The sequence below is a fragment of the Kryptolebias marmoratus genome, linkage group LG13 (genome assembly GCF_001649575.2).
Source record: "Kryptolebias marmoratus isolate JLee-2015 linkage group LG13, ASM164957v2, whole genome shotgun sequence".
Classification (NCBI taxonomy): Eukaryota; Metazoa; Chordata; class Actinopteri; order Cyprinodontiformes; family Rivulidae; genus Kryptolebias; species Kryptolebias marmoratus.
The window spans coordinates 24,107,141-24,119,627 of NC_051442.1; the positions used below are offsets into that span (position 1 = coordinate 24,107,141).

Below are 12,487 nucleotides of genomic sequence, written 5' to 3' on the forward strand. Positions count from 1 at the left end.
CATCACGTTTTCCTTCAATGGAACAATGGAGCTTCAGGTTGTGCAGGGGCGTCAAACAGCAGCTGGCTATGTGGAGATGTTGCAGCGGGCATCCCTCATGACTGAGGGCCCTCGTCTGTGTGGTAATGATTGGGTTTTTCAACAGTTCACAAGGCCCGCCTGACAAAGAAGTTCTTCCAAGAGAATAACATCACTCTTTTGGACTATCCTGCATGTTCCCCGGATCTAAACCCAATTGAGAACATCAGTTCCAGACAGTGGATGCCCTTCGTGAAGCCATCTTCAACACTTGGAGCAACGTTCCCACTAGCCTCCTGGAAACACTGGCATCAAGCATACCTAAACGATTGTTTGAAGTCATCAACAAGAATGGTGGAGCTACTCATTAATGAGTCCTTTTTTTGACACTTAGATTTCAGTTTTGGGGGGTTTTCGGGGCTTTTTGAGCTATGGTCTTAAACTTTTGATCAACTGAAAAAAGTGTTTGAGTGTAAATGCAGTTTGCAGACAATTCCCCGCTCAAAAGTTCTTGTCTCTTGCACTGATTTTTTCCTTTAACATTGTGAAGCTCTACTTAGAACCTTCTTAAGATCCAATAGTGCAAAATGCAAATTCTTGCAGTTTTTTAACTGGTCTTAAGATTTTGATCAAGAGTGTATGTGCTTAAAATGAGCTGTGGGGGACTGCCCCTCCTCCTGTGCTTAGATTGTCTCCTTGTCGACAAGTAAAGGATTATAACCAAATCCATTGACTCTGTCATTATTATTGAAGAATTTTTATTCTTATTTTTAAATTTCTTTAACACAACTGCAACTCCATCATTTCTCTTCACAAGATAATCTTAATTTAAAACTCCCATGAAAGAGAGCACGCAATATGCATACCTTCAAAAAATGCTAGGCCTTTTAATTTATTTTATTTATTATTTATCAAGACTTTTCAGTGATATTGATTTTTTTAGACCTTAAACACCAATTTGTTATTTCAACTGTGTTTAATACTTGAGCGTTCATCCTTTCTTGTTTAACTCAGAGATGTGTTTATTTGTCTGATTAGTTAAGCAGTTCCTCTCTGGTGCCAAACGGGTCCTTTGTAGCAGAATCATTCTTGAGGGGTTATATGAAATGAAGCTATCATTTGTGTGTGTAGTGACTAGCAGCAAATAATGGCATCCAAATTCAGTCACTGCTGAAACCAGAGCGCAAAAATACTTTAGCTTTAAGGCTCAGGCTGCTGGTTCTGTCAGCTCCCTTAAATCAAAATAAAGCCATCTTGCACAGTTTGTGTACAAGAAATTTAAACTGGACCTCATACACAGGAGTTCCCTTTTAGAAAACCTGATTTCAGCTTGTTTTTTCCTGTCAAAAGTGGGCTGAAGCATTTAAATCATCAGCCATATGCAGTGCAAGATAATGTGGTTCAGAGACTGCTGACCCAATTATTTCAGAGGATTAGATGCCTTTCTGTCATCTCTTTGTTGCTCAGCTTGGCCAGCTCACTGACCCCAGGACATCAGCCACCTCTGTGTTTCACCAAGTTAGCTCCCACTTTGCTGCTTTTTATTTCTTGTAGCATAGTCTGTTAAAACCGCAAATAAATACCACATTTTATTGTGTAAATGCTAAGTCAGCCTTCGCACTGTTGTTTTTCTGTTTAGAGTATCCTCCAAATGCTTTTTGGGTTCTAACTAATTCAGCTATTAAAGTATAAAAAACATTGTGTTTGATCAGGATATCACAGTTATGACTTTTGGTGTTATAACTTTTATACTTTTTGAATTATTTAGTTTTTTTTATTTACAATTTTGTTTCTCATAATAAATGCATTGAGATCTCTTCAAATCCTTTCCTTTTAGAATTGCACTGCTGAAGGTGGCTGCATGTTCGAGAAGCTCTGTTACACTTATTCTGAGATATTGCTTTTGAAAATTTAATTCCTCTTTTTCTCTTTTTTTCTAGTTGTAAATCACTTTTTTATGAATATTTCTTCTAGTATTGGATGCTGTGAAGCAACAAGGATTTTTTTACTGAAACCTTTTACTTTTGGACATCTTGTTAAGATGCATAACCAAAACAAAAGGTGACTTTTTAATTTTTTTTTTTTCATAATCAGGAGCAGCTGATTAACATATTTTACTATTCAGTGTTGAACATGAAGAACCCTGAAGTCCAGTCATGGCCAGAACCAAGCAGACCGCTTGTAAATCCACCGGAGGTAAAGCTCCCAGGAAGCAACTCGCCATCAAAGCTGCCCACAGGAGCGCCCCGACCACCAGCCGAGTGAAGAAGGCTCACCTCTACAGGATCGGTACCGTGGCTCTCAGGGAGATCGACCAAGCTGCTCATCCAGAAGCTGCCCTTTCAGCAACTGGTCCGGGAGATCACCCAGGATTTCAAGACTGACCTGCGCTTCCAAAGCTCGGCCATCAAGGCCCAGCAGGAGGCCAGTGAGGCTCGCCTGGCGGGACTCTTTGAGGACACCAGGACCGAGGACACATCAGGACAGACTGCTACAAGAGATCCTTCCTGTCCACTGCCATCAGCAATTTATAACAATTCTCTAACAAAACCAGGATTATGAGCTACCAGAACATTTAATTTCCCTTTGAGATTAATAAAGTATTTTTGAATTTGAATTGGATTAAACAACTTTTTTTGCTCTTTTACATCTTCAGCATACTCGCCTAATTTTGAGCTTTTAGGTACTGTTTGGCTTGTTTTTGCTTTTAGCTTAGCTAATGTAAATAGATTATAATTGTAATGGATTGTTAGTGCCTTTCTAACCAACCAGGTCACTTAAAGCACTTTACAACAAAAGTTTTTAGTTACTGTTCTGCTGTTTGTTAGGATACTGTTCTAACAATTTCAGCTTTCAGTTACTGTTTTCTTAGATTTAGCTTTATGCTGCTGTTCTGCTGGTTTGGGGCTGCGGTGGCTTGGTGGTCAGTGCTGTGGTCTTGTAATCCTGAGACTGCAGGTCTGAACCCAGATTACGGAAGGAAGGGCATCGCATCTGGTGTAAAACAATTGCTAAATAATTTATGCAAGTTTGCTAGCTGTGGCAACCCCTGAAGAAGAGCACAACCAAAAGAACTTACTTTACAGCTGGTCTTAGCCTTTAGCTACTGTTTTACTAGGTTTGGCTTTTAGGTACGTTTTGCCAATTTTAGTTACTGTTTTGTTGATTTTAGCTTTTAGCTACTGTTCTGATAGTTTTAGCATTCAGTTACCATTTTGCTAGCTGGACTTAGCATTGTTGTAGAAAATGCTAATTTTTTGGCTTGTTTTGTTTGCAGTTTCTACAATTGGGATTTGTACCACGGGGAGCTGCTGAGATAGAATTGAGCATCAAAGATGTGTTAACTTTACCTACTGCAACAGTAAGAAAAGCAGAGGACAAAAGCAATGTTCACAGAGTATATCTGCACAAACACAGACAATAGCGCTACATGTCAGCAGTAGCTTCAGCTGCAGAAGTCTCAATGTTGTCAAAACAGTGTTGGCAAGAAGTTATTTTTTCTCTGTAAAGTAGAATCTGTGCTGACCTGCAGGTGACATACTGGTCTCACTGGGAGATCATCAAAATCACTGCATCTCAGCTATTTGTTTTTTAATGTGTCCATGCATTTTCTTTTACGTGCTTCTCCTTTGTGGGTCGCAGGGAGCTGGTGTCTATCTCCAGCAGTCACTGTGCAAAAGTCAGGGGACAACCTGGACAGGTTGCAAGTCCATCACAGAGCCACATAGAGACAAATGAGACAAACAACCATTCACTCTCTCACTCACGTCTAGGGACAATTTTTTAGTGTTACCAAGTAACCTAACATGTATGTTTTTAGTCTGTGGGAGGAAACCGGAGTACCCGTGTAAACCCACATGCGCACTGGGAGAACATGCAAACTCCACCCTGAAAGGATTTTTTAGCAATCCTGCAACCTTCTTGCTGGGAGGCAATAGATCTAACCACTGCACCCACTACTGTTGTCCAATATCTACTCGGGACATTTTTCTGCATAAATATTAGAATAGCAAGCAGACAAGTTATACTTCATGCTCCTGTACATGTCTGTTATCAAATGCAGACATGAGGTGGAGAAGGATAAGCGAATCCACCTGAATTCATCTGATGCAACTAATGTTGACAGAATTTATGGAAAGAAATGTTATCTCTGCTTTAAACAATGTGTATACATCTTAAGGCACTCCACTTATCTCTGCTGCAAACGGACATTTATGGACATGGGTAAATGATAGTGGCAACCACAAATTGCTGTTTTCTACCAGATATAAAATGTATTTAGAGTTTTAAATGACAAGACAAGCTATAAATATTGGATATTTTTTTATTTTTATATATTGTCAAATAATGAAAATAATCTATGTGCAGTCTCATGTAACTTCAAAATATGTCACATTTAGAGTATGTGCTGTGAATGACAAAACACATTTTAGCTCAGTATATGTAGAATTTGATGAGTTACAACTATTTTTGTGTTGGCTAATATTCAAATGCAGATTTACCATATAGGCAAAGGTACACAATCACCTGGGGCCCCCAAGCAGTAAGAGGTCCTGCTGGTTGCCCACCTCCCTAACATTGCAATTCCCTAATTTTTTAATCCCTAATTATTAATGTATGTTTGAAATAAAATAATTATAAGTACAATCAAAACAATAACAAAAATGCACAACAATGCTGTAGCAATCTGCCACTGTTACCTGTTTTCTGCTCCCTCGGATCTTCTCATGGGCCAGCCTCGTAATTACCCACAGCTGCAGCAGGTTCTCATCAGCCAGCCCCAGGGTTCTTAAGGCAGTTGCAGAGAGCAGTTCTTCGCTGAAGTATTGAGTGCCTTGGAAATCCTGTATCTGCTCTCTGCCTCGCCACCTGAGAACTACTTACTTGACCTGGCTCACCTGTTGAAAGACTGGCTGCTTTGAGCTTACCACACACAGGAACTGACCTGCTGGCTCCACACTGGATCTCGCCTGCCCACCATCAACCACCTCAACCATCGAGTAAATATCCACCAACGGGATCTGGGACTTCTACACGTCACCACCGACTAACTACTTACCTGCACCTTGTAAATACTCACCTGGGACCGCACCTCCAAGCTCACCTCCTAGCACCTGTCGTAAGCCCCTTGTTCATCCGCATTTAAATCAGTCTCTGAACCTCCTGTTGCTCATAGGACTGATCCTTCTGCCCTCCTCTTTCAGATCCTGCTCCCTTACCCCTTCCCGACCAAGAATAAATTATATTACTTTACAATTTTGTCTCCCGTGTTTTGTCCGCCTCTTGGGGTACTCACATTTGGCTAACACCAGAGATCGTGTCAAATGCATGATAAACTTCTGTTCCCCCTTTTCACATACTAAAATACACCATTCTAAAAAATCCAGGAAATGCAGTGTGCTTGAGCAAAAAGCAGGATCAGACAGGAGAAAGATAGTTATCAAAGTGGAGCAGAAAAATGGAAAAAGCGTGATTGTTTTGGTGTAAATGCCAGGTGTTCACAGACATCTAATAAATGCAACAAATGTAACTGCATTTTCCCGTGAAAATGCAGTGTGAATTCTTATTGCTGAATAATTTAGCTGAAAGCTGCTGAAGAAGCGCTGAACTGTTGAGTTGAATGTGAACAGCTGAGGTTTTACCCATCAGTAGTTAAAATATAACAAAAAAGCAGAAAAGGAAGCACAACAGCTGCAGGTAAAAAAAGATTAGCATAAGGTAGCAGAAAAAAAGCTGAAAGGAGCAAAAATTAGACAAGAAATGGCTGAAATTGGTTGAAGGAAGCTGAAAGAAGTACAACTTTTAGATTTACTACAAAAAATGAAAGGAGCAGAAAAACAACCTAAAATTAGCCTTGAAATGACCTTGAAACCCATAGAGCTGATCCTTGACTCATGATGTGTTCAGCTGTGAAGTTTGGCCTTCCCACTGTACACGGTTGCAGAGTCAGAACACACAGGTTCTTGAGACCTTGACCTTTGACATTGAACTCCAAAGGAAAATTCCTTGATCCATGAGGAGTCCAGCTATGCAGTTTGACTTTCCTTCTGTACACGGTTGCCAAGTTAGAGCATGCACAAGTTTGGTCTGACTTTAGAGTTCATTATCTTTGGCGGCTATCTTGAATTTTTTTATTTTGCATTTAGTAAGTGATGGAAAATTAACATTAGCAGCGTAGAATCAGCTAAAACCAAGGGCTGAATTAGCAGGGTCAAATTAGCAAAAAGCAGGGCTTAAATAGCCTTAGCAAAGCTGAAATAGGTAAAACTATGGCTGAATTAACATTAGCATATCTGAAATACCTAAAACTATAGCTGAATTAGCATTAGCATAGTTGAATTAGTTAAAACTACAGCTGAATTAGCATTAGAAGAAGTAATATTAGCAAAAAAATGCTGAAGTACAAAGAAATAAGCAGAATTTCAAAGAGTTGAACACAGTTCCATTCATTTCCAATGAGAAAAAAAATAGTTCAAGTAAATAGTTCAAAATAGTTCAAGTAACGAAAAATAAAAGATAAGAAAGAGAAGCAGTATCTCAATAGTGTGAATGCTTATAAGCATTCACACTATAACAATGTCTTTTTTTCCCACTAGCCCAGTGATGTTGTAAGTCAGGAAGGCCCTTCACTGTCTGATGGTCATGTTTTGGTAGATGATCTATTGTGGTCAAAAAACTTAAATGACAGAGTGATGCTCTCTTGTTCAAACAGGCCCTATTCAACAAGACACTGACATCCTGAAATATTCGGATGGCTGCAGATTTACATAACATCACTACTAATGAAGAACGGAGAGAACATTTTACGGTCCTGGCTTGTCTACAGTAAAGCACCAAACTCAATTGGATGTTTCTGCTGCAGACTGTTTGAAAATGGAAAAACCTGAGTTCCAGTGGTTAGTGGAGCCAAACATGTGTATTTTGATTTTTGGTCGCTAGATGGGGCTGTCGGCTACAGTATATGAACCAAGAGGTGAGGGTAGTTGACAGGTGTTGAACCCGGAAGGGCATACAAGTTTTTGACTGCTGTGGCGGAGTCTTTGTTAACACTGTTGCCATGTATCGTGGAATAAATGGACTCTGATCACAAAGGAAAAGGACGTCATAACTAAGCAGCAACAGATCAATGCTAAACTAGCACAGTATTAAACTGGCTGGTATAGTGGTTTTAGTGACTGGAAGAATATCCATACCCATCTTAAGCAGCACAAGAGGTCTGACGAACACATCGCTAACATGAAAAAATGGCACACTGTGAATGACAGACTTCAAAAAGGCACAACAATTGATCAAGCAAGCCAAGATCTAATAAATGCTAAAATTACTAGAGGGAAGGAAATAAAAAAAAAAAAAGATTAGCTGCTATTGTGACACACCTTGCAGAGCAAAATATTGCTCTTAGAGGACACAGAGAAAAGTTGAATGAACATGGCAATGGCAATTTCTTGGGACAAGTAGAATTGCTGGCCCAGTTTAACCCATTTATGAAGGAGATTCTGAGTAGAATACAGGGAAAAAAAATCTGATACATACCCAAGTAAGACTATCAAAAATAAGTCAATAGGACATTGCGCAGGGTATCACTGATGTAATTGTAGAACAAGTCAAAAGCGCAAAATACTATGCTGTTATCATGGTCTGCATGCCGGATGTTAGTCATGTTGAACAGCTCTCAGTAGTGTTCTGCATTTTAAACTGCGCTCACAAAGGGGGTTACAATCCATGAACATTTTGTGGGTTTTCTTGTGGCTGAGGACACTACTGGGAAAGGTCTACTGACCTTTTTTTAGGACATATCAACAAAGTACAGTTGGATATCTCTGACCTCCATGGACAATCCTATGATAATATACAAGGGAAACACCAGTCTTAGAAGTTAAGAACAAAGCCCTGTGGAAGCCACACCATAAACTTGGTTGTTTTTGATGCTGCCAAGTCTTCTGTAATATCCCCCAGCTCCCTTAGATTATTACAAAGTCTGTACACTTTTTTTAGTTAGTCTGTTCACCAGTGTACAATTCTCTAGCAGCATGTGAAAGGTTTGTCTATCAAGGCTTTGTCCACAACAAGATGGGAGTGTCAGGCAGAGGCTGTGAAGTCAGTTCGTTACCAGCTGCCAGACATCATGAATGAAATAACTGCTCTGAAGGAGTATGCCCAGGAGAATAAGGATGCAGAGTGTGTGTCAAGTGCTGACAGTCTCTGCAGGGACATTGCATAAATGTCTTTCTTGGTGAGTACCGTATTTTCCGGACTATAAGGTGCACGTAAAAAACGACAGTGTACCTTACAATCCGGAGCGCCTTATATATGTAAGAAGTCGTAATGTTTTAATACGACTTTGGTAAACTACAAAGCTGCACTGCTTGCAGTATTAAGGCTCAGTTATAGTTGCGCTTTGTAGTGTTGCGCAGGACTCCGCACACGGCACATGGACCTGGGCGAGCGGTGTAGGCATTTATACTTGACGCTTACGTCGGTGCAGTATTCTCCAAAAAGACGGGGCTGTTTTGTTTCGCTCAATGCGCCTTATATGCCGGTGCGCCTTATATATGACAAAAGTTCGAAAAAAGATTGATCGTTCATTGACAGTTCATCTTATAATCTAGTGCACCCTGTCAGATAGATCAGATAGGACCCACTGATCTTTGTGAAGTGGATGGACACACAGGAGGTGTCTGTGCGCTCGACCATCCATCCTGCATTTTCAGGTGAGACAGTGCAGAGGAGGGTGAAGGATGGAGAGAAACGCTGGACACTTTTTCCATCAACTCAAAAACTACAACACCTAGACACTTCAAACCTGGACAAGATTATTCTCAACTAATAGCAGAATATTTAAAACCGACTGTGTTATCTGTGAAACCTTCATCTGGTTTGTGAAACCTCAATAGAGTGTAATTTCAGCACTTTTTTGGTATCTGAATCCCACTAGAACTAGTCAAGCTCCAAAACTACATCACCTAGACACTTCAAACCTGGACCAGATTATTCTGCACTGATTGCAGAACATCTAAAACCAAGTGTGTGATCTGTGAAACCTTCATCTGATTCCTGAAACCTCAATAAAGGGTGATTTCAGCTCTTTTTTTAACTCCGGCCCACACTAGAACTGGTCCAGCTCCAAAACTACAACACCTCACTGGTATTTGATAAAAAGGTGAAATCTATGCTAAAATCTTGTGTTTTGAATCAACATTCATATAAACTAATTTATGTCATTTCAGTGAGTCATCATGGTTGTCCCCTGAGTCCTCTGTTGCTTCAGATGAGGCTGATCCCCATGAATTAACAAACACACACAAATACATGTCATATACACATTCAAGTCACTTGTTTTAAATAAATGCTTCCATTTTAATTAAGTTTTGGTCTTCATTGTAACTGATGTGCAGAGAGATAATGAGTGGTTGACGTCAGTATTATTTAAAGTCAGGCTACGGCCCTGATGGCAGGTGTTCCACAGAATAGGGCAACTGAACACATTCCCGTGCCCATCAATGCTGGGCAAAAGGCCAACAAAGGCAGGCTGCAGTGCAGACATTGCCTCTAGGTGGACAAGCTCAGGAAGGACACTCCATGGAAATGGAAATGGAAATGGGAAAAATATTGATATTTTTACTATAAAATTCACAAAAATATTGAACAAACCATTTTTCTAACCTAAAATTAAAATTTATAGTGTACATTTTAAGAATGTGTACAAATCTAGCAAAAAAGCAAATTTAAATACATGTTTTTACATCAAATTGTGGGCAATTTCCCAGGTGTTTTTTTACAACTATTTACAAAATGTGTCACAATGACTCCACCACAAATTCTCTCCAACATCACAATGTGTCGTGTTTTTTTTGTTTGTTTTTTTTACAACTATTTACAAAAAGGGTGTCACATTAGATCTGTACACAAGTCAGTTGTGCCACTCAGCAGTTGTGCCTTCTGTCAAGGAGAAGGCACAGTGGCACATCACAACCCTTGCGGATTTTGGTTTTTGTGTGATTTTTGTTTTGGTCCACTGGAATAATGCATTTTGTCAAAATGAAACAAACACTGTAAAATCATAAAGCTTAGGTTGTGCTGAAAATAATGATACCAAACAAGGCAAGGTAAATAGTTTTTAAGGTAAAAATAAATGGGTAAATTCAAAATTAGTCAAAAACGTCCATTTAGACCTCAGACCTTAGAGGGTTAAAACAGGCATTTGGAAAAAAAAATAGCGCTCCACTAACGTGGAAGAATTTTATTTAACCTGGAGAGTTAGCCTGCTGACATACAAGAAAGCCCTTTGTGAAGCTAGAACTGAATATCATTCATCTTTAATAGAAGACAATAAGAACAACCCCAGGTTATCAACATTTGTTTTATAGCTAGAAAAATACCCATGTACAGAAATCATTCCTTTGAAGTGTGGTATTGATTGTTATAGCTTTGTTTTCTTTTTGATGAGATAAAATATTCATTAAATGATGATATTTATTTGTATAGTGCCTTACAGCAATAAACCTGGTTTGTTCTGAAATTGTGATTTGAGATATGCCATTTAATCATCAAGCCAAAAAAATGTTTAGAATACATAAATCTCTGTTAAGCATAGATAATGGTCTATATCACACGCGTCAAAGTCAAGGCCCGCGGGCCAGATCCGGCCCTCTGTAACATTTCATCCGGCCCTCCAGTCTGGTTCAGATCGAGTCTCTGATTCTTATTTTGCTTAAAAAAACTGAAGTTTTCTCTGACAGAGACTTAGAAGCCAACAATATATAGTTTTAATTTCTGTATGATGAGGTTTTTAATGTTTTAATGTTAAAAACTTCATTTAAAAGCTGAGTGAGGCGTAAGAAATGACTGCTAATGATGAGCTTTTTGAAGTTTGATCTATTTGTCTGTGTTCATTAAAGTCTGTTTGCTCTAAATTCTGTATAATCTGTAACTGGGAAAAGGTCATTGATATTTCTATATGGATGATTTGATATAATACATCTAAAACTAATTCATTTATGTAATTTTTAATAAATATTGATCGTGATTGGCCCTTGGCTAAGACCAAATTTTTAATTTTGGCCCCCTTGTGTCTCTGGGTTTGACACCCCTGGTCTATATGAACCACAATTGGTGGGTCCTTACCTTCTTTATATAATACAACTATTGTTGTATCAGACTACAATGCTGCCACTGTTTTGGTTTCTAGAGCATAACAATATGCATCCAATAAAGGTGGAGTAAGGATATCTGTGAAACATTTATAGAATTCATTTATGAAACCATCTGGGGAAGGACACTTAAGGGATGAAACAAAAGAAAATTATTTCCGCTTTTTGAATTGTCTAATCTAATTTAGCTACTGCATCAGATAATTCAGGAACATTTATATTTTGTAAACTATTAGCTATTCTGACCTCATCAGAATAGGTATCTGAGTCTCAGTATAAGACCTTTTGAAATACTATTTCTTTTGGTTCTATGATGGACCTAGTTCCCAATTTTAGCTTTTACACCACATTTGAGGAGTGCTGTTTTTTTAAGTCTAAAGACCAAAAGTCTGCTTGCTCTGTTTCCATTTTCATAATGCTGTTGCTTGGCTAAAAAAGTTTTCCCCCAATTTTTTCTGATAGTAAGTCATAAAGCTCTGTGGGTTAAATCTATATCAATAGGGAAGCTGAGTGTACTACCCTGTTTATGTTCATGTTCCAGTTCTCCGATTCTATCCTCTAACTCCTTCTGTTTGACTGCCTTTTGCCTTTTTTTTTTTTTTTTTGCTCTTGCATAGAAAATAAGAATACCTCTTAAATAGTCTTCAATATGGCTTTGCACAATTGCACACTATGGTAGGAGATGTTTCAGGTGTTCTGTTTGTGTCTAAATATTTATTAAACTCTGTTTTAACCAGAGCAATGAAATCATTATCATAAAGAAGAGAGGCACTAAGTCTCCATTGCTTAAATGATGTTTAACACTGTTTATAGTGAGGGTGGTGTGCTGCTGACCTCGACTCGGGATGTCGTGGGTCGATGGGCTTCGAAGACCTCCTCAATCCCACCAGCACGTCTTCCATTGAGGAGGCGGAGCCTGGGGACTTTGGGTCGGGCTCTCCAATCTCAGGTGCTGAGGTCACCGAGGTGGTTAAAAAGCTCCTCTGTGGCAAGGTTCCGAGGGTGGATGAGATTCGCCCGGAGTACCTTAAGGCTCTGGATGTTGTATGGTTGTGTTGGGTAACGCGACTCTGCAATATTGCGTGGACATTGGGGGCAGTTCCCCAGGATTGGCAGACCGGGGTGGTGGTCCCCTTATTCAAAAAGGTGGACCGGAGAGTGTGTTCCAACTACAGAGGGATCACACTCTTAAGCCTCCCTGGTAAGGTCTATTCGGGGGTTCTGGAGAGGAGGGTCCTTCGGATAGTCGAACCTCGGATTCAGGAAGAGCAGTGTGGTTTTCGTCCTGGCCGTGGAACACTGGACCAGCTCTATACCCT

The 12,487-nt window shown here is 39.5% G+C and overlaps 1 pseudogene; it reads left to right on the forward strand.

The window, feature by feature from the left end:
* The first annotated feature begins 1,877 nt into the window (after positions 1–1,877).
* Positions 1,878–2,777, forward strand: LOC119617609 (annotated as a pseudogene).
* Positions 2,778–12,487: the final 9,710 nt, after the last annotated feature.